Below are 24,076 nucleotides of genomic sequence, written 5' to 3' on the forward strand. Positions count from 1 at the left end.
ATTATGAACGGTAAGTTGAACTATAGAGTGGTATATACTCTCAGTATCACCCCGGTGTAAGGCCACCATTCAGAATTGATACATTGTTTGAAATTGTAATAGCCGTATTTGGTGACCAGATCTGAATAGCAAGATACATCTCAATCTTCCTCTTCCCCATCTCCTTCCATTTCCCACTATCTTCAGTAACACAACAAACCTCATTTGAGGATTTTACAGTCTCACTGACAATTGGAAGCAATTATTTATTTATTATTTTTATTTTTTTTTAGGATTAACAAATATTTTATGCTGATTTCAGAAAAAAAACAAATGTTTAAAAATTCGTCAAAAAATCTTAAGATACCGTTTTTCAAAAATACGAGAAATGCACAAACGTTTCTTTCGCCTTACATGAGCGAAAAATATTTTTTTTAAATTTACATACTTAATATATACTCCGAAAATTATTAAAAACAGATTTTGTTTCGTTATTTAACATGTAAAAAATTTGAAAGATTTTTGCTCTATTTTAAACGAATCACGTTTTATTAAATATTTTCTCTTAAGGCGTAGCTTATAACGAATTGGTGTAGGTGCATTATGAATACCAAAAAATATGCTTTACATAAATTGAAGATTTTCATATCGCTTCGCTTGAATAGAATACAAATAAAATAAATAAATTACTCAATAAAAAATATAAATGTAAACTACTAAAAAAAATATTTTTCAATAGAAATACAGTACAAAAAAATACAGTTTTATAGCTAAGATTATCTGTGACAGTTTCACTTGATTTACTTTTTTGCTTTCTTACAAAATTATTTACAAAATAAATAAAAACCAGTTTTGTGCTTGAAATCGAACGTTTCTAGACTCCGTTTGTAAAGCGATTTTAATGCCTATTACCTACAATATAAGGTGTACCAAGAATATACACATTTTTGGCTTGTAGCTTCCTCTTAATTACTATCGTTTTTTTAATATTAGCGCGATCCCTCTAACGATAGAATTTACACATCTCCCTTTCAAACCATCGTCTTCTTCTTTTTGAACGGTTACTACGGAGACTTAAGTAATAATAACTATTGTAAGTACAACTGTTGTAAGTCAAATTGAAGCAGTAGATGTTTAAAATCCCACTCTTATAAATATGCATAGTTTTAGGTCACTCGTCATTAATCTTAGTTATAAGCAAATAGTAGTAAATTAAGTTGGTATAAATAAAGGTACTTCGTTTTACTAATTAGATTCTTACACGCCCGTTCAAAGTTGCTGTGGTAAAGCCGTCCTTGAGCCTGGTTTAAGACCGTTTTAACAAAACAAACGCCGTGGTATAAGTCTAGCTTTTCACGGTTTTTAGTAAGGCTGTAAATATATAAATTAAGATGTAAGGGGCCATTGAGGTGATTTTATAAAGAAAACGGCGCTATATAAACGATAGAACATTATTATATACCTTATGGTCTTTATGTTTGACAACTTTAAAGCTGCATGATTCATCCAAGATGAATAAAATGAAAGACAATTAGAAGTCGGAAGTGTTGCAAAAATAATGTTTTTAAAAGTAAATAAGTTATTTTGTATTTTTGACTTACTTGGTACAGAACTTAGCTCTTGAGGGATATGTTTCGTTAGTCGCACAAACACATTTGACAGCGCCGTCAGAATTCGAACGTTTTTTCGAATTCGGAACAACGAGAACAATTTGAAACAATTTGAAATCGGAACGCGTCCCTCTGGCGGCGGAAACACGGTCTGGCGCATGCGCGAGACAATGCCTATCTCCTTCCCGCTCCCTCCCACGCAGAGTTTCATTCAAAGCGGTGCTGCGTCCCTCTTTGGCCTGTCACAATGAAGGCTTGGTGTCTTATTCGCACTCGTCTAAATGTGGAGTGATGTAATATCTGCTGTTTCGCTCTGGCGGGGGAAATAGGGCCGTATTAAGGTCTACGAAGGCCCCAAAAAAAGTTAGAGGCCCTAAAAAATCTCGTTCTTTTTTTAGGCCACAGTTATGTAGGGAAGAAAACTGCAACATCTTTGTCAAATTTTGAGTAGCAAAAATTGACAATTGTACTAAATTCCAAAATACAAAATTCAGTTCACCATTCCATTAAAAATGGTGTGGGCGTGTGAATCTTAAAAATGACACGGTAACCAATATCATTGGTTCCGAAATTCGGGTTACGAAAAAATTTATCAAAGTGAAAGTGTATTATTTCGTAGTAAAAAGATTGAAAGAAGCATTGCTTTTTATATTTTGTTGGTCTGTGTGATGTATGGTAATAAGTTGAGTATTTAAGCGATAGATGGCGCTAGTCATAAAGCTTACTCCAGAGTCCGACAGATGTCGCTAGAGTGTAAGTACTTTTGAGATGAGATTGACAGGGAACAAGCTTCTCGAACCAAGAATTACCAACCCTCGGGTAATGAACAGTGTAGCTAAATCCAGACCTATTATTTATAACGTAAATATACTCAATTATAAGTAGAACCTTCTACTTTTTAACAAAGAGTTCCCAACCCTTAAATCTGCAAAGTAAGACAGATATAAGAGTCTGTAAGGACCAACTTTGTCTCCCAAGATATTATCTTTCCAAGCAAGGCAACGGAATCAGATGGAGAGTTTTTAACAAACTTTTTACACAAATATAATCCGTAATAAAATTCTAAATAATGAAATAGACCAGCCTCTTTCATTGTCTTTCTTTTTGCATCTGTGTTTGGCCAACGACAAACTAAAAAACGTATTTTAACGGCAGTATTTGTCATTATGAAAAGACCCCGGGAGTTTTTTTTTAACATTCAATGTGTTTTTGACCCATTTTACAGATTTTATAAGATGGATTAAATAATTTGAAAAATGAACATGGAATATTCAATTTGTCGATCCACTTTCAGCATTTATAACACAATGTTAATAATACGTCCAACTCCATTCAAATATTTGCAGTAGGTATTTACTTTATTGGCTGACAACCCTCGCCACTAGATGCGCTAGTGTAGCATGTTCATAATTGAATTTGTATAGTACTAGCTGACGTGTACTCGTCGATAGACATATACCATAGCGAACTTTTCTTTAGGCCTTTTATACACAATTCCGTAGTACGTTATTTTGATGTATCTCATAAGGTTTAGCCAGCATTAAATATGTAAGCGCCCGAAAATATTTTTTTACGAGTTCATTACAAAACATCGACTTTTAACTACTTTCTATAAATATAATATGAATGCATTATATAAATAAATCTTCCGTAAGTAATTCCCCGAATGATAGTAAAAACTCTACCAAAATCCGTTGCGTAGTTTAGTAGAACTAAGCGTACAAACAGACACTTTATTTTATACTACGGGTTTTCCAATAAGAGGTGTTATTTTGAATAGCCCGCTATTTCGCTAGATGTTACTTTTGAAGCTGTCATTTTTTGACATTTGACAAGTAGAAACTACGCCATTAATAAAAATGGAACGATACACGCTTCAACAACGCATTGAAATTATTAAAATTCACTTGAGTGAATCAAATGCAAATCATCTTGAGTGATGAGCCCATTTCCACCTCGGTGGCTTCGTCAACAAGCAAAATTGTTGCATCTGGGGCTCGGAAAACTCAAGAGTTATTCTTGAAAAGCCTCTCTATCCTCAACTTGTGACTGTTTGGTGCAGTTTATAGTCCGGGGGAGTCATTGGACCTTGATTTTTAGAAAATAAGACTGGAGCAACAGTTACTGTGAATGGATTGCGCTATCGAGAGATGATTAATGATTTTTTATGGCCGGAATTAGATGGTATTGATCTGGACAACGTTTTACAAGCAACGAAACCATTGATCTTTTACGATTGAATATCAAAATAACACCTCTTATTGGAAAACCCTGTATTTAGAGATTAGAGATTTCGTGGCTGTGGCTCTTTTATATGCTTCAAACCTAACAGCCTGTTTAATATGTTGTATGCACGAGCAAAAAAATCAGTAAGGTCGAGTGTAGGTTACCTTATAATTTTTTTTTAAATTTTGAATTCTATAATTTAATAATGTAAAAGAAAGAAAAATCACAAAAATCCATGTATGAAAGAAAACCAAGCAGCACAACTTGTAACGCTAGCAGGCTCTGGTGTAGTATACTGCCATCAGAATGTGTGTCTTTGTTGGTGGGGCGTTAAAAACGTACCACAACCTCATATTGGCCCTGTCTTTTTAATGCAACACAACGAGTTTCATCTCTATTGCACTTGTGACGCAATCCCATGAGAAATAGTTCTGTCTCTCTTTAGGGGATAAATCGAAGAAGTTACGTCAGCCATAATTATTTAAATAAAAGCATTATTTTTTTTTTACTATTTTTGAGATATTTTAATCTTAGTTTTTTTTTTTATGACGTCTTGACCTACTGTGAATACCTAATATGTAATATGTATTGCACAAAAGTCCCGACTGCCCGAAACAGGTGAGACTATGGCATCCTTAAAATATTATGTGGGGTGGTGTGAAGCTGGAGGAAGTTGGAGCGAAAGGAGAGGGGAAGGAAATGTTTTGGAAGTACTACTCAAATCTGTTCAGTAATTTTTTTTAGATTTTCTAGTTACAACTGTGGACAAATGAACATAATAAATCAAGGGAGTTACATGGTGTGGTAGCCCTCTATCCCCCATCCATGAAAAAGGTTCCCGTTTTTAGCTGAAGGGTGTGCTTTTGGAGATATAAGGGCTTTGTTTATAAATCATATATAAGTTTTGGCCTCTAGAAATTTGTTTAACAGTCCAGAACATTCGAGAGTATTTGAGAGCATTCCACAACATTCCAGAACATCCCGGAATATTCTGAAATGTTCGCGAATAGTCTGGTACGTTCCCGCTAGTACATACATATACAGGGTTTTCCAATAAGAGGTGATATTATATGATACAAAGAAAAATGCCATTTTTTAATTTAAATGATCGAATGTTTATTTCATTATAAAGAGGAAGGTATGCCGTTAATAGTGAAAAATAACATCAGTCAAATGACCACCACGACCACGCCTACAGGACCATATCCTTTTCATGAACTTTTCCATAACCAAATCGTAAAGTGGCTGCCTTATGTCCTCGATAGCTTCACGAATTCCATCTTTCAGGTCTTGAAAAGATCAATGGTTTCGTTGCTTGTGTGGCACGTAGCGCCGTCTTGTTGAAAGTAAACGTTGTCCAGATCAATACCATCCAATTAAAATGATTTTTTGGTGGCCGGAATTAAATACACATAACACCTCTTATTGGAAAACCCTATATATATAAACTGAACAATTTTGTTTCCCCTTTTCGCTAAACACATCAAACAGGCGTAATCAAGACAAAATGATGTTTCTCAGTGACGTTTCGTAGGATTTAATTTGTGGAAATATTTACATAAATATGCATCAATACACACGATCCCCAGAGCATGCTGTGCGGGTGAACCCTAATTGTGCAACTAATTATTTAAAAAATCTATTTATGTAAAGAAATGTGTCTTTGGCGGACGCCGTGGATTTGTTTTGTATACAAATCTACAGTTTTTGACTGATGAAATTTGGCACACCACCTTAGAGCAGAATTTTCACATTTCTTGATGAAATCATGGACGCTTACTGTCTGCATCCAAATGGAAAAGTACTGTACAGGTACTTCAGCTAGTATTGCTCTGAAAAGCTCTCTGACCGAAATGGCAGTAGGTCTGCCACTTCAAAGCGACCACGTTAAAAAACATTCGTCCTTTTTCACTACAAACACAGCTTATTTGTTCAAGGATACATTATACAAATAGGCGGAAACGTCGACAAGATTACGTCCGTCCCTTTCCCACTGATGGTAAGTTACGACCCAGTGGGACAATGAAAATTTATTGCCTCCTTTCTCCTGCTTTGGAAAAGTAGGTTGGTTGGAATATCAACAGTTGAGTATGCAGGGAAAAAATATCACGGGCGTTTCTAGGAGTTACTTGACCTGTGGAAAAAAACTTGTTGTGGTGACCGCAATGAAGTTGAAATTGCATCGCCGCGTTGATCGCCTATCGATTAGGCCAAAAAACATAAGCATGAAGTGTATTTAGTTTGTGATCAAAATGATTTTTGATTAGATGTTGAAAAAAATTATTTTCCGAAACAAATTTTGACTTTTTTCCTAGGATTGAAAATTCATTCCTTTCGTTTCCTTTCCCTCCTCCCTCCTCTACTATTTTAAAGGCTGTAATTCTGAATTTTATTTGTCTTAATTGTTTTAATTTGTCTTGTTTGTTACGTTCCTGTTCCGGTTCAAGATGGTGGGCTTTTTGAAAGTACCTCGTTATTTCGTCACAGTTCGCATGATCGCGGTTCCGACTAAATCGCAATAATAAATTGTCTATACTATATGTTACTAAAAAAAATCACACTCTCATTAAAATAAAAAGCTGGATACAAAACAGACTAAAACCGAAACGAATCAAATGCACTAAAAAAACACCATTTAATAATTTCAGAAAAGACACGACATAATTTTTTTTTGATATTTTCTTATTTGTTTTTGGGGTGTTATGCCGTGTTGCGCTAACTCCTTCTTTAGCCAACTACATAAAATATTTATAATTACTTCATATTATTTATGCTACTAAATTTTAATAAAATGTAAATGAAATCCTCAGCACTGTAGATCCCAGTGAGGATATCGTTATATCTAATTGTAACAAAAAATTATACAGCTTTTCACAAGATGACATAGTCCTCGAGTGAAATTATTGTGGGGTTCTTTTGATTTTATTTTTTATTGTTCTTAAAGTATTATCCCGTTAAACTACAATTCAGAGGAAGCTACAAGCCAAAAATGTGTATATTCTTGGTATACCTTATATTGTAGGTAATAGGCATTCAAATCGCTTGACAAACGGAGTCTAGAAACGATTGATTTCAAGCACAAAACTGGTTTTTATTTATTTTGTAAATAATTTTATAAGAAAGCAAAAAAGTTAATCAAGTGAAACTGTCACAGATAATCTTAGCTATAATACTGTATTTTTGTTTCCTTCCTGTTCGCGTTCACACATTTCTATTGAAGAAATATTTTTTTTGGTAATTTACATTTATATTTTTCATTATAGGAAAACCTTCAATTTATCTAAAGAATATTTTTTGGTATTTATAATGTACACAAATTCGTTATAAAGATTAATCAAAATATTGATTTAGCACTAAGCTTCGCCTTAAGCTATTTGTCAGCAGGATGTACATGTTCAATTATAATATAAATATGTATATAAAGTACATAATGTTTTTGTTACTCATAAGATATTCAGAATATTATTATCGGCACACAGTCTAAAATAACACTATGTAGATGCGAATAAATAACAATTATTGATTGATAGTGATGATTAGTATAAAGAATTTCTACTTATGAGCCATGTTTTTGACATATATCTGAATCTATTTGGGAATTAAGAATGTTTTATGTTACTTTGCAAAATGTTGAACATTTTGGGCACGTTATATTCCAGGGTTCTCTGTCCGTATTTATTGCTATATGTTTTAACAAGTTTGCCTTCATTCTTTGTGAATCTAGTGTTGTGTTCAAGTTCCAATTTATTTTTAAATTCAGAGTCAGATATAGTATACTTGATTTATTTACATATACCACGCAAACCAACATCGAGGAATTACCTACCGTTCTATTGTGATAACTCCAACACAGAATCTCAATTCTATACCCCCGTTCGCCGTATACGAAATTTGGGTAATGACTATAAAGATGTTGTTGATATATTCAACACATCATTCACCAAGTATAAACAAGTCATTACCCAATTTATTTCAGAAAGAAGAATATCAAATATAATATAATATAACTATAGAAACTAAGTAGCTCTTTTTATCTTACCAAAGTTTTGCAATTTTCTTAGTATTATATTTTTCCATATTGCATGGTGGTGTGTGTAGTTTCCACTTTATTTTGTTTTGACATTGTTTTTGTTTAAGAGGTTGTGTTTTATTATGTCTTCTATTTTCTTTTTGATTTTGTTTTTTGATTTTACTGTGATTTTGTCTTTGTGAAAAAAATATCATGTAAAAGCCCAGCCGGGCGTGAAATTAGAAATAAATATGCTGAATCAATATTTTGTCCCATAGTGCCTGCACAGGCAAGATTTTTATAGCTATATTTTAGAAGAAGCATGCCTTCATTATTTGTGAACCTAGTGTTGTGTTCATTTACTATTTTTTTTTACATTCAGAGCCAGATATATGCTGAATCAATAGTTTGAACCATTTGATGGGTTATTTCACAGAATTTGAACAATTCATCAAATTTCAAAGATGATGAACAAATCAAATTATGTGAACGTTCTATTCATGTTTTGTTGCGGAGTCCAAGCCAGCCGTAGGGGTAACAGCCTGCCACACCAAAATAAATATCGATAGGTGGGTCAAATCCCGGCACTGGGACGAATGGGAAAGAGGCAATACAAAGTACTCACAAGCGGACCAGACCCAAGGCGAACCAGACAACTACGCAATATGGACAGTGCACTCACTGAGGGAACTGGTAGGACTACTAACGGGACACTCCATCTCAGGAGACACATGCTGTTGTTGGGAGTGGAAAACACCAACAGATGCAGGAAATGTGAAGAGGATGAAGAGACTTCAATTCACCTTTGGTGCCAATGTCCTGCCTTGGTGGGAACTAGGCTCAGATACCTGGGGAGACATACAGTAGAACCAGAAGACATAGACACATACCCAATAACAACCCTGGTGAACTTTATTAAAGAGACTGGGTTGTAGTTAAAGGATTGAGGTAAAATGGGAGATAGCACAATGGGCCTATGACCTAAGTGCTCCTTACGTCAACCGTCTCCTATAGTAAAAGAAGTATATATAAATATATTAGCACGCTCCCTCTAAGATTCGTATGTACATATCTCCTTTTCAAACCATCTTCTTCTTCTTTTGAACGCTTACTGCGGAGTCTTAAATAGTAATTACTAAAACAAGTCTATAAAAATTATATAAATATTTAGTTTTTTCTTACCTTTTTTTCAACAGGCTTTTCGAAGAATTTTCAATCTGAAACAATAAAAAAAAAAAAACAAATTAACTACTTGAAAAGATTTGATTAGTAAGAAAAATCAAAAACTTTTGTTAACCCTTTTAATACGCGGCTGTTGCATATATGTGATCCATCAACAGCTAACCTCGTTCGCGATTGTTGCATATATGTGACGCTGATGGAATATATTGAGTTCAAAAGGCCAACATTTTAAAGGTAACCACAGAATTTCATAATTGAATTGTTGCTTGAAATGGCTTTAGCCGTATTATCTAGGTACTTTCCCACCTTCCTCTTCCCAATCTCCTTCCCTTCTCTAGTACCCAATTGGGGCTGACACAGTCTCACTGGCTGCAGACGGTTGGGAGCAGTTGGAACACTTGGGCGGTGCTTAAATTAAAAACAAATAAACGAAAATGTATATAAGAGAATATATAATGTACATCAGTGAAAAACAAACAATATTTATTTCAGGCTTTCTGAAAGAGATAAGTGAATAGTTTAGTAGAATAATAGGTAGGATTGATTCACGAGAGGCTGCCAACACAGGCTTGTAATACTTCCCAGATGCATAGCTAACTTACCAATCCTGGCCCCTGGGAAGACCTTCAACAACTTTAAGCATTTATGTGTGCCTACAGAATCCTATTTTTGGTAGATTATTTATTTATTAAATATCAACGGTATTAATATACCATAAACAATAAATCATATAAGAGGTTAAATTAGTATTGATTGAAAATATCCGATAATATAACCTTCTTGTACCTACATTCCGCAGTTAAATAGATCCGCTACATCTGCGTATCTATTACCAACCTTATGTAATCTAGGTACAAGCGAGTGTTTGAAAAATAGTCCTGGGCCTCGATTCTCGATAAAGTCATTTCACTCGAACAATGAGTGGTTCCACTCGCTCGTTGTTTGAGTATAATGAATTTTGACGTTTGGCGTATGTAAGAATGAACCTCCGACGAGATTCGAGAATAAGAGCGTCGACCAATGTATGTACTTTCGACGGCGATTGCGAGTGGCCTGGATTGGAGAATCGATACGTAAATTACAAGAGATTCTAGAAAATTAGAAAAGTCTGGGTGAAAAAAAGTATGTATTAATAAACCACATAGTACAGGGGTGCCCACTGACTACAGGGTGTTACGGGGTAAGAGGTACGCCGGTACAGGGTGTAGCTAATAATAAAGACAAGTCAGGGTGACCGTAAGTTACTCGGACAAACCGCTTTCGTGACCCAATCACTTAGCGTTCAGCAACACACCCTGTTTTCAGGGCAAGCAGGATTATAGGGGCCAAAGTCAAAGTTTGAAAAAAAACGATAAAGGTCATGCTTGAAGTATTTAATTTAGCCAAATACCTTTTGCAAAGCAATGTAATTTATTTGTTTATATATTTGGGTTTTACATAAAACAACCATCAATTAATTACATTACAAAGTGCATTAAAATTAACATAATAAAAGAAATAATAATTAAGTCAGATAAAATGTTTGTATTGACAGACTATTGTCTTAATATATTTTCATCTTTGTCCTTTCTTAAATAATAAGATTTTAAATAAGTATAAGTCCCATTTGCTAAAAACTGAATGTCACCCTATTTGTCTTTATTATTTACATTGTTTCTTCTTGGGAATAATGATTAATGAGTAGTTATGTTCAAATATTGTTACAATATACTGTCAAATTACCCAACTGGTAACTCATCTAATACATATGTTTTATTTCTTTTTGAAATATTTTGTGATTGTATGTAGTATCACTTTATGTTTGTGATGACTCTAAGTTTTCTTCACTCAAATGTAAATTTTTAACCTCGATACATGCTTAGTCCTAGTGAGGTCGATTTTTATGAGAAAAAACATGATTTATGTATAGTGAGATGCAATAAATAAATAATATTTTTATTCCTAGCTGGACCAATGGGATTGGCAATTCAATTTATAGAACATTTAAAAAATATAGAGACAAAATTACAAATACAAGAAATATAGGTACAACCAATACAAAGAAGATATATGGAGTACATAGTAAAAATCAACATCAAAAGAAAAAGGAAAGCATAGGTAAATATTTACAAAAAGTAAGTTAATGGTTTTATACATAAAATAATGATGTTAGTGAAAAAAAATGTTAAAAAATTCTGATTTAAATTTTAGGATGTACCTAATACACGAAAATATCAACGGAACTTATTTATTTCAAAGCCTTGGTAGCGTTTGAATTGTGTAATTAATGAAATAATTGTTTTAGATGAATAAACAAAGAAAAATTCAATGTATACTCTGAAATGATAATGGTTGTGTATATTTTTGTGCTCTCTGTGATACATACAAGCAAATATAAAATATTACCTAAACTAAATTAATTTCCCTTTACAAACTAAATCAAATTCATGTGTGACAAAGTCATAAAATTGTCACTCAGCGCCTATTTCCTTTTTTGACAATTTGAAAGGTTCTAAGTGAGTTTCAGCATTCTATCAAATTATAAGAATCTGACAAGATTCAACATAATAGTTGTCCTCTTCTGCTGATCACAATTTTTTAAAAAGCTGAAACGGACTTAAAACCGGTATTTAACAGGAAAATTTCAACTGTCAAAAAAAAAGGCTGATTGGACTTTGATGACAATGTTACATTTGTACTTCTGTAAAATAAAAACCCGTCTTGGGTGAATTTTGACGGCATTTTTTTGAAAAAACATGCCAAGGAAGCTTACAAAAATATGTCGAACGAAGAGTCTTAGAACAAAAGAAAATGCTAAATGAGCTGAGATATTTAATAAGTTAATACAGAGAACTCAAAAAACTTTTTATTTTATCTGAGCATATCAATTTATTTTAAACTTTAAAAAAAAATTTCAGCAGCTAGGAGGTTAAACAACTTTTGGAGCTGGGTCTGCGCTTCGAAAAGTTATAAAAAAGCTCATATTAACCTCATAGCACCCGACTTTTACAAATTTGACCTAAAAATTCAGACTCAATTTACTCGTAAACGAAAGCTCGAATCAAAAAAAGTTTTACCACAAAAACGACTCCGAATGTGATGTAGATTCACCAGTTTTCCGTTTGTACCACTATTTTCCGGACACTGGGTATATCCACGGTTCAAAAGGTTCTATATTCCGTGAGAACGATTGGCTTAGAGTCCAGATTTCAACACCTTACAGACGAATATAATAATGAACGCACTATCAATCTAATTCTAATTAGACCTTCGTCTTGGTTACAGAAGATTTATCTTAATCTTAATTAAGGTTCTATGCTCTTACACATCGTATTACCAACCCTTATATCTTTCTCAATCCCCTTCACTCGAGCGATAAAGATTTCCTGGCGTTAGGTTTTGGATTCCACCGCGCTCATCCCAATAATCATACCTCCGAATATTAAGACATTGCATCACATCGTGTAATATTTGGAATCGGGCCGCTAGCAATAACAATCCTTATGTAGAAGGCAATAAGAATTGAATTCCCGCTTAAGAGGAAGCTACAAGCCAAAAATGTGTATATTCTTTGTATACCTTAAATCGTAGGTAATAAGCATTACAATCGCTTGACAAACGGAGTCTAGAAACGTTCGATTTTAAGCACAAAACTGGTTTTTATTTATTTTATAAATAAATTTATAAGAAAGCAAAAAAGTTAATCAAGTGAAACTGTCACAGATAATCTTAGCTACAATAATGTTTTTTTAAAGTTGCTTCTTTTACGCGTTCATAAATTTCTATTGAAAAAAAATTTTTTTTAGTACTTTAAATTTATATTTTCTATTGAGTAATTTATTTTTTATTTGTATTCTACTCAAGCGAAACGATAGGAAAACCTTCAATTTATCTAAAACATATTTTTTGGTTAATTAACAAATAAATAGTAAAATCCTTTATGAAATACTGTTTTTTTGCTATTTGTTTTTGGGGTGTTATGCCGTGTTGCGCTAACTACTTCTTTAGCCAACGTTTTGGACAGCATTGCAGTGTCCATCATCAGGGCAGATAAGTTATTAACAATAACACATCTGCCCTGATGATGGACACTGCAATGCTGTCCGAAACGTTGGCTAAAGAAGGAGTTAGCGCAACACGGCATAAGACCCCAAAAACAAATAGCAAAAATACTTTTAGCCGTGAAAATCTTAAATCATATTAAATACTGTTTTGTTTGCTTGTAGTATAAAACTTGTAAATCTTATCGCGTATTTATCTGTCGAGTATTTCAATTGAAACTTGTCTAGAGATGATAGTACTAATAATTTTATCGCTCGAATGACGTGATTTAAGGTGAAGCTTAGTGCCAAATCACTATTTTGATTAATCTTTACAACGAATTGGTGTACATTATGAATACCAAAAAATATGCTTTAGATAAATTGAAGGTTTTCCTATCGTTTCGCTTGAGTAGAATACGATAAAAAAATAAGTTACTCAATAAAAAATATAAATGTAAACTATAATTTTTTTTTCAATACAAATGTATGAACGCGTAAAGGAAACAACTTAAAAAAAAAACATTATTATAGCTAAGATTATATGTGATAGTTTCACTTGATTAACTTTTTTACTTTCTCATAAAATTATTTACAAAATAAATAAAAACCAGTTTTGTGCTTGAAATCGATCGTTTTTAGACTCCGTTTATCAAGCGATTTGAATGCCTATTACCTACAATATAAGGTATACCAAGAATATACACATTTTTAGCTTGTAGCTTCCTCTTAAAACTAAACCCATTTTTTATCTATTCACACAAAAAAAAACTTTTAGAATAACTAAAACCTCTTTATGCTGTCTTAATAATTTATATTGATAAAGTATTCAGGAGTGAGACTGCAATCTGAAAGCTGAGTAATTTATGTTATTGATGTTATTAATACTTTTTAGTTTATCCGCTATAATCCTGCACCCACGGACGCGAGTAGCGTGTCTGCAAGGTTACAGATATATGAAGTCTGCGTTAGGGGATGTTTGGGGGGGAGGGGGAGGTAATAGGTTACCCTCTTTAATAGAAATAATTCAAGTGGTACATTTCCCCCGGGATGGATGCGCTGTCCGGCCATTACGCAACCGGGTATTATCAGAATTGGAAAATAAAAATCTGGACATTCTCTAAAAACAAACATTTTTAAAAAATCCAGTCTCATATGTGTTTCTTTCACTTTGTTACATCTTCCAACTGTCCAGAGCCAGTAGAACCATGGTATACCCAGTGTTTAAATTAGGTCTAAGAACAAAAGGGTAGATTCTTCTTTAAATAAAACACTTTGTGGAAGTTGAAATTACACCGAATTTATTGTTGCTTTTTCCAAAGCTTATATTGCTACCGACACTCTGTGGAAATCAATCCACCAACGGAGAGCGAAATATAATTGTCACTTTGGGTTCCTTTAGCTAGAAACTATCGAAGAGAAGTGAGCTCCCTAATCAAAATTGGGGCTTAAATAACATAATTTGGCTGCCTTTAAAGAAGGTGTAAACTAGCGCCATCTGTATTCTAAATCAGTTCCTCTATATAAATTATAATTGGTTTGAAGCTCGGATCAAATTCGAACACCCAGTTAGGATTTATTGTGAGGCCGAATTCTGTGGGATGCTGTGTGTTTTTTAAGGAAAGGAGGGAAAAAGGTGTGAGGGGTGGGTAGCAATTTAGGGATTCATGTGTCCAGGAGTGATAGACGAATGATCTTCCCTCCAGCTGTGTCGCAAGGCGATGGGTCGAGACACCAGTTGTAAGGGTCAAAGGGTCTCCCCAAACCAACCTCTCCCGATACGGTACGATACGCAGCTGATGGACAGGGCATCCTAAACACACTTCACCCGATGAACCTAAATTGATATCTGTATCTGTTTTTTCTCCTTAATAAAAAAAAAAAAAAAAATCCGGCTAAACCCCTGCTCAATCATCAAACGTATCCAACTACTTGGACTAACCTATGGCGGAGGTGTTGGTTATCCAATAAATAGTTCCCGGGACGGCGGTACCCAAACCCTCCTCCCATATTGGTAGTGGGCAGATAAATAGAAATTGTACAAGAGACATTTTTACATTCTGACACCCGACACCCAGAAATATAAATTTCAATAAGAAAAGTGGATCATGAACACACATTGGAAAAGCGTTCGCCCTAATGCAACTGGAAATCAATAAACAAGTTAATTAGTTTGACCCAAATCCAATGCATTGAACAGGTACTAACTAAATCATTAGATTCAAATCCACTCGCGCAACTGCTATATATTTGATTGTTTCGGTTCGGCCTATTCCTGTTTTTTTTATGCGGCTATAATCATTTAACTACTTGATGAAAGTTTTCTATCTTTCATGACATTAACCTTTCTCTCCCCATCTCTTAACAGTGTTTCCCAATGTCCCACATTTAGCAATGTAACCTTTCTATGTTACAAATAAACCACTCAAAGGATTTCCTTCTAGTCATTTTAAAGTTTGTAAATGCTATAGAGGGTATATTTAACCCATCCGTTTCGGAGGGGGGTTATAAACTCCCCCCAAACAAAAAAAAGTATCCCTTTTATCGTTTTTTAAGATATTAAAACATATTTGTTAAATTTCTCATGTGACAAATAACTATAACACTGTCCAAAACGTTGGGTAAAGAAGGATGTAGCGCAACACGGCATAATACCCCAAAAATAATTCTAAAAATAAATATTGTTCACAATCATAATTACACATCTTCCCTGATGTTGGACACTGTAAAGCTGTCAGACACGTTGGCTAAAGAAGGATGTAGCGCAACACGGCATGATACCCCAAAAATAAATCACGATGGTTTTACTGTAATTTCATTAACTAATCACAATAATTTAAGTAAAAAAAGGGACAAAAAATTCCATAACCAATTTGAACTGAAGTAACTTTCTCCTAGAAGTACCTACAATTTTGAACCATGAATATTATTTCCCGGAACAATACGCGTAATCAAGTACTAAAAACTTGAAACGATACTGGTGGCGCCAAAACCATTGGTCTGGCGTCTCCTACTATTGCTATCGTGTATGATTTTACAGTGATATTCAACATTTTATTCTTTCAATTTCTTACAAGTGAACTTTAAAACTTTCATGGGTATGGAACTTTGCCACTGGCAGAATAACGCAAATGTTAGTTGTTTTGCCAGCCTTCAGTTTTACCTTTCAGGTTTTAAAATATTTTTACCTACAAGTCCTAACAACACGGTGAAAATTCATGAAATGAAATAATATATTAGTTATTTTTGAAGTAGTCGTAAAAAGAAATACCAATTTGTAAATTAGATATAACACTATTTTTGTAATGTTTGTATTTAAAAAAAATATATTTATTTTACTAAAAAAATAAATTTTAATATTGAACAATAAAACTTACCGAGATATTTTAACTCGAAACGTCGGTAATTTTCAAAAAATTCGACATTTTTAAACCATGTTCGTTCATGTTGGAAATTAGTAAGAAAAGAGTCACTTAAGGCGATGCACTACGTAGTAATGCAAAATCATGTGTTTTTGGTTTGAAAATTTTGTCGCCTAGAAATGTTTCAGATGCTTTAAATAAATACTGCGAATAGAATACATCTTGGCCTTTGAAATAATCGAGAATTTTCTACATAAGTCTTTTTAAGGGCTCAGAAAAAAAAATATGAAGCCTGTGAAAACTGCTTTAAAGTTCAAAATTTCCTACTTACGAACCCATTTTCGGCTATGGTTTTATTGTATAATGTGGCAAATTAAGTTATTTACAAAATGATCGGAAAACATTTTAATATTTGTGCCTGAACATTCACAAAATAAAATAAAAGGCACTTTTTGGCCTTGTTTTTTTCTTGCATAAATCAAAACAGGTGGATGGTGTTAAGCGGGAATTTAAGCCTTATCGCCATCTACGTAAAGAGTGTTATTGATGGCGGCTCGATTCAAAATATTACACGACGTAGTGCATCGCCTTAACTTGTCATGCCGCTTATTCGATAACGACTTTCGACTGTCACTGAAAAAACCCCGCCAATTTGTACACTTTTACCAATCATACACTTTGACTATTTTTTGGATTTTATTCATATCATTTATAAATATTTGACACAAACTGAGAAGAATAGTTATATATCTTTCTGTTGTGTTCCCACAAACAGTTCTCTAACTCGTCGTGGAGTGAGATTTTAGAGAATAAGTTCTTTATATTAAATCAGGGATTTATTCAATACTTCGCGTATTACAAGAGTGACTTCGATGGTCGACCTAACTAGGAGCTGGCTAAATGAGATCTGCAAACACCATGTTTGTCTGGAAGCATTATAACTGGTCCTGGCGACTACTGGCCACTAGCTGCCATCTTGCGGACTTCCAAGCAAGCTCTTTGCACTGCCCTCTATGAATGCATCTGTGAAGCTCTTAGCTAACTCACTTCCCAACACTTTACAACGACGAACAAATCACATATCTACGCATTATAGAAAAAAAGATAAAAATACTTTATGGACCATGATCTGCCCTTCAGAGAGCTAATGGAATATGATGTTTGTGGCTAGTAATGTCTTTCCGAAACTTGAGGGTTAAGCTTTAGTTGTAAGTAGTTTATTTTTATTTAATATTTAATATACGTACGGATTATAATAATACATGCAAAAATGCAGATAGTTCAAGGCTCATTTCAAATGTTAATTGTTTTAAACAAAACTGCCCAATTCAGATGAGAAATAATTTCTAGTGTTTGAATTGGGGAGTAGGCGCTTGGCTAAAGTTGATGTGATTTTCTTGCGAAAACGATTCTATAGAAATGAGCCTATCATCATTATTATTGAAGTTTTCTAAAGAAGTGAGGCAAGCAGTTCACAATGGAGTACTGATACCAACCCTGGCAATAATATGACATGGGCAAGGCCCGAAAAATATTCCTCCAGCTACCCTGAACGGTGTGAACTTAAAGGTGACCGAAGGAACTAAATACCTTGGACACATAATCACAAGTAATCTGATGGACGATGATGATATCGATAGACAAAGACGAGCTCTCAGCGTTAAAGCAAACATGCTTAGTAGAAGATTTCGCCTTTGCAGTACCGCAGTAAAAAGGACGCTCTTCCTTTCCTTCTGCGCAACGTAGTACACGTGCGAACTATGGGCAAACTACAAAAAGAGTAGTATAGAAAGACTACTGGTCCAATACAACAACGCCTTCCGCACAATGTTTTGTCTCCCCAGATACTGCAGCGCTTCCCGTATGTTCACGGAGGGGCGAGTTCCCGGATATGCAGCCCTTATTAGATCCAGGGTGGCAGGAATGAGGGAAAGGATAAGAAGCTCTGGAAATATCCTCACTATGGAAGCCGGCCTCACTCCATCCTCCAGCATTGACGCACACTGGAGAAAAATACTAGCGCCTAATATAGTCACGGCTCCCTAAAGGCTTCAACTTTCTATTATTTTATCATTTTATTCTATTTTATGTTCAATTCATCTGGTTTTTTTTCTTTGTTTTCCTGTTCTATTTTTTGTTTTTGATCATATTTGTTTTGTATCTCTATATGGAATGTGTGAACTGCACTAACGTCCCCACATACCGGAATAAACATTTATTATTATTATAATAATAACTCTCAGAGGATAGTTAAAAGTATCCGTATGCCTTAGAAATAAGCTCCTTGAATGTGAATGTGTGGCAAAAGCATGAATGATTGTAGCACAGCTACTGTAGAGATCTGAAAATAATGTAAAGCTGAAGTAGTGTAATGAACAAGCTTTAAAATGGACGCTTAAATGGTGTAATAATGTAGAACGGATAAACCCAGTAAAGATAACATATGACTAAATGCTGAAATTCAACTATTGGCAACTCTTATGCTATGTTAGCTGATGTTTTTAATTTGCCTCTATTGAAGTATAAAGCGCTACTAATTAAACATATAAGCAGTGCATAATATATTTGAATGAGGCCAATGCATAACAGTTTTTTCCTATAATAGCAGTGGTAGGCAGAGACAATGTACCACCACCCAACTCTGTATTGACACATATTCCTTGCTGCATTTTTTTTCAGAATTCACTCACCTAAAAGTGTTATTAGGGAGAGAGTTACAAGTAATTGAAGATTATTTTCTTTCAATGTTTCATTTTTTTATATATCGTATTATAATATATATTCAAAATCATAAATATCCGAAAGTTCTTCAATTATTTCTTTGAAATTTTGACGTTGCATTCGGATACGCGTGTGTTTTTATATACCTATATTAGATAAGTGTCACCTGTGACAGGTAACGACATGGTTTTTTGTCATCTGTGAAGTTTGAAATATTTTTTTTTTTGAAAAACAGAGCCATCTGTCAGACACACATGCTTTTTTTAAACAGCGCTATCTGTTGGACGTAAAATCAACATCTATCTATCTGCACAGATAGACTGAGCCACAGCAACACGTGGCGGGGTACAACTAGTTTCAAAATATATTTACATGTGTATAAGTTACCAATGATGTGTAATCATAAATAATAATAATTTATTTACTAAAAAAACATAGACAGACTGATACAGACCAAATATTCAACAGTTGTGACGTACTAGATATACGCCAATTATACGTTAAAACACTACTAAACTACATTTTTGACTAATAAAACAAATTTCAACATACACAAAATATCACTAACAAACCAGTTAGACAAGCGTACAAAAAAACATAAAAACTCCGACAGTAAATACAAGCTTTGGACAAAGACACTATCAATACCACGCTATAAAAGCATTCAACAGTCTAACACTTGAAAATTGAATTATTGACGAAAACAAAAATAAATTCAGACACAAAATTACAAAATGGATTAAAGAACAAAAAAGACAATATTACCAAAATTTCAAAACATAAAATTAAAAAAAAAAAACTTAACTTAACACATCAAAACCAATATAAAACACACATCACTCACAAACACACAATATTATATTTTTAAATGTATTATTTTTTCTTTAAATGTATTATGTTTATAATATTTTTATATTATAAAATAAAGGCGGGTAAGCCACCCAGTGTGGCCAACATTACTGGATAACTATGAAATGTAAAATATTGTACCAAAATATTTTTACTGCGTTTATCCGTTCTACATCATTAGACCGTCTAAGTGTCAATTTCTTAATATTACTCACTGCACTACGTCAGCTTTACATACATTTAGGATTTCTACAGTAAGATAGGTTCGGCTTCATAAAATAATTGATTTGGTTTTTTGACCGCGGCCCGCATTTTATTTTTTATCGGTCAGCAGTTTACTACCCCTGGCTAGAGCCAACGGTCGTGATGACGTAGACAGCGCTATAGGGATGTTTTGCATACGAATTTCATCATTTCGAAAATATTACGTATTGTATTTGGGGAGTGAGGTGAAATGTAAATTAACGAGGCGAGTACACGACAAAATTACATCGAGTATTATTTTATCAACTGGCGTAGATCCGTGAAAATTACGGGATAGTCTGAATTACTAACATAATCAGTTCCAATTTTTAAAATAGCATATATATTCAAGCCTACTCGTATACATCGGAACTATGTGTCCGACAAAACTTAAGCAATAGACAGCTTACTCTAAGGTCAGCAGATCTAGATGTTAGTAATCGTCTAATCGAACTTTCTACGTCAAATCGAGCCGTTTACTATGATCGCTCTTTTAGTGTAACAGGCCCGCTCATCTGGAATAGACTTCCCTCAGCTCTTACTAATCAACAGAATTTGGCTGAATTTAAACGGGCTTTAAAAACAAAATTATTTAAAAAATCTTACCATTTATAAGTCTTAACTTCTTTTCAATAATTTATAATAAGCCATATTCTAAAACTTCCGGCAATTGTTTGGTTTCGGTTGTCTCCTTATTGTACCTTTTTAAATGTCTGCTCAGAAGATTCTCATTTCTGAGCACAAACTACCTCCTGTTTTATATTATGTTTTAGTTTTAATATTCTTGTTTTGTCCTGTCTTTCTGTTATTGTTATTCTAAGTTTTGTCATCATTTTGTATAAACAGTATATTTAGTGTTATAATATTAGATCTGTATTGGGTAAGTAAGGCACACTGTAGGAATAATTTTAAGAACCTATAATACTGCATTACCATTTTTGAGTTTGTTATAGTTAAGCGCACTTGAAGTGAAATGACACTAAACCGCGCTATATAAATGCCATGTTATTATTATTATTATTATAAGACAAATCCGAGTTCATTTAACTAGAGTTACAAGGACATAAAGTGAAAATCACGTGAATTCAATGAATTGTTGATTCATCAGTTCCAATTTTTGGCTTTTCTGTTAAAATATTATACTACAGGTAGGAACTTTAAAGCTTGTCTGAATTCTTCACACAATCAGTTCCAATTTTGAAAATTATACTTAAATTCAAAGCAAATAAGAGTTATACGGAGAGACAGTGAAAATCACGTGAATTCAGTGATAGTCAATGAATTGTTGACTCATCAGTTCCAATTTTGAAAAGACAAATACAATGGTTTTCTTTTAAAATAATATAGGCAAGTACTTCATCGCTTGTCTGAATTTTTGACATAATTATTTCATAAGGACGGATAATTTTAACAATTCTTTAAATTTCAAAGTTAATTTTCAAGTTCTGTGAAAGATTTTTTCATGTTTTGTTATTATTTCAGTTCTGTCAAGCAACTAGCCCATAATCATATAATAACAGAACTTGAATAGGACTTTGATGAATAATGATATTTGATGAATTGTTCAAATTCTGTGAAAGAACCCATCCTAAATCTTCAACGACCTCCGTGGTCGAGGGGTAAGGCTCTCGACAAGCAAGCCGGACGTCGCGGGTTTAATCTTTAATTTGTGTTTATTTCTCAATATACTCATTTAGTATAATATATTTGCGGCACACAAGAGGAAGATCCTCTCATTAAGACCACCATTCAAAATGAGAACGTTGTTTGATAAGGCTTTAGCAGTGTTTGGTATCTGAATAGCCAGATACTAGCAACATCATCAGCTGTAGGCAGACTTATAGAACCTAAGCGCAAGCCAAATACTAAGTTTGGTGATCGCGCTTTCGGAGTATCTGGGCCGAAGGCTTGGAATAAACTTTCGCTAATAAATTTCGCTAATAAACAATTAGATAATGTTAATTGAGTGTTAGTCTCAAGTGACCTACCAGGTAAGTATTGTACTGTATATTATCTCCGTAAATTGTTGGTAATAACATGGATCACTGTAGAAGTGTATTATAAGTTTGTACAGCGCCCTTGAGGTGATTTGGCACAAAAACGGAGCTATACAAGTCGTCCAATTATTATTATTATTACTCCCCAACCTTCCTATTCACCATCTCCTACTCCGACCCACTACCTTCAGCCTACCCCAATTGGAGATGGGAGCAGTTTGGACCGCAGAGGCAGAGGATGGAACCCGCTACGACTGAATGAGAACTGAGAACTCAAAGCTATAATAACAGCTATAGTAATAGATTTTTTTTTATTTATATAGACCTTAGTACTTATTTTACGTGTTCTGTAGTTTGAATATCAGATTTTCCTGTTTTATATATTCTTCTATGGCGATTTGAACCTCTAATATAAAAATAAACGAATAGATCTTAGCGTGTTGGTTCTGTTAGCTGTGTTTTGATTATTTCTTGTGTATATGTTATTCTTTACTTTCCAGCTCGTTTTTTTATGAAATCTCTTCCTGTTGACTTGATCCATGTTTGATTCATTTGCTTGATTCCTGTTTGTTATATTTATTTTTAAAAGCTAGCTTGTTTATTTTGTGTTGTAATTATGAAAGAAATAATATTATACAAGTAGTGCTGCGTCCTTTGTTCAAAAGTAGAATAAGTAAGTAGTGAGGGTATTGCTACGATATGCAAGTATATAATAATGGTTAGTTTGTTTGTGTGGAGTTGTTACGTTGTTTATTTTTGTGTTTTACATACTAAATTGGTCTAATAAGGTAATAAAAGGTAACTAACTGCCGTTTATGCCGTTTATGGCCGTAAGTATGGACCTCCAAACAACTTGATCTTGCCTCATTCACATTCAGACATCGCGTCATGCATATCTATTTTTCTGAATCTTGATAAGGCCCGAATCAAGTATCTAATTCACTTGATTGTGTCATGTCTTCTTCTAACATTCACATGTCGGTCATGCGAAAACCATCTGAGCGTCCCTTTATCTTATTCACCACGCTTATATCAGCCTTAGATTCTTTGCGGATTTCCACATTTCTCACACGATCATACATGGTTTTACCAAATGCTTCAGGGATCTAATTTCCACAGCAATCAGTCTACTTCCATCCATCCTCTGCCAGTTCCATGCTTCACTTTCATACATCAGGGTAGATACAAGCACTCCACTGTGAATTGCTAACTTCGCTTCTTTGGACAATTTTTTGCTAGCGCCAACTGCGTTCAGTCCTCCATTAATGGAACTACCTGCATTTACCCTTCTTTCAATATCTCTGTCAGCCTTCCCATCTCTCTAGAACATACTTCCTAAATACACAAACTCATCCACCTGCTCCAAGTATTCCTCATTCACAGCTATATTGCACACTGTTTTCGTACTCTCTCTTTCAAACACCATGACTTTAGACTTACTTACATTCATCATTAACCCGTTAATTATTAGGAAACCAAATTTGGTCGCAAACATCATATGCCGGTATGAATTCAGGTAACCAATATTGTACCAGAGCGACTATACATTATTTAAAGTTAAATATCTCTCTTCCTTTCATGCCAACATTTGTGATTTTTTTATGTCTGAAAGAGAACGAAATGATGTTCCCTATTGCCTTTGGAATATTTATACTCGATTCAAAGAAAATAATCCTAAAAAACGACAAAGTGCATAATTACAAATTGGCGTAATTATACCGTTGTAAATTGTGTTTTTGGTCATTATCTCTACGAAATGATAATGTAATCTAGTGTTTTATTATAATTCAATAACTTAACGACTTATGTGTGTTCTTTTTGGTTGGTTTTGATTCACAACTATATTGCACACTGGTATCGTAATCTCTCTTTGAAACAC

The sequence above is a fragment of the Hesperophylax consimilis genome, chromosome 29, assembly GCF_061612785.1.
Source record: "Hesperophylax consimilis isolate HC1 chromosome 29, BYU_Hcon_1.0, whole genome shotgun sequence".
Taxonomy (NCBI): domain Eukaryota; kingdom Metazoa; phylum Arthropoda; class Insecta; order Trichoptera; family Limnephilidae; genus Hesperophylax; species Hesperophylax consimilis.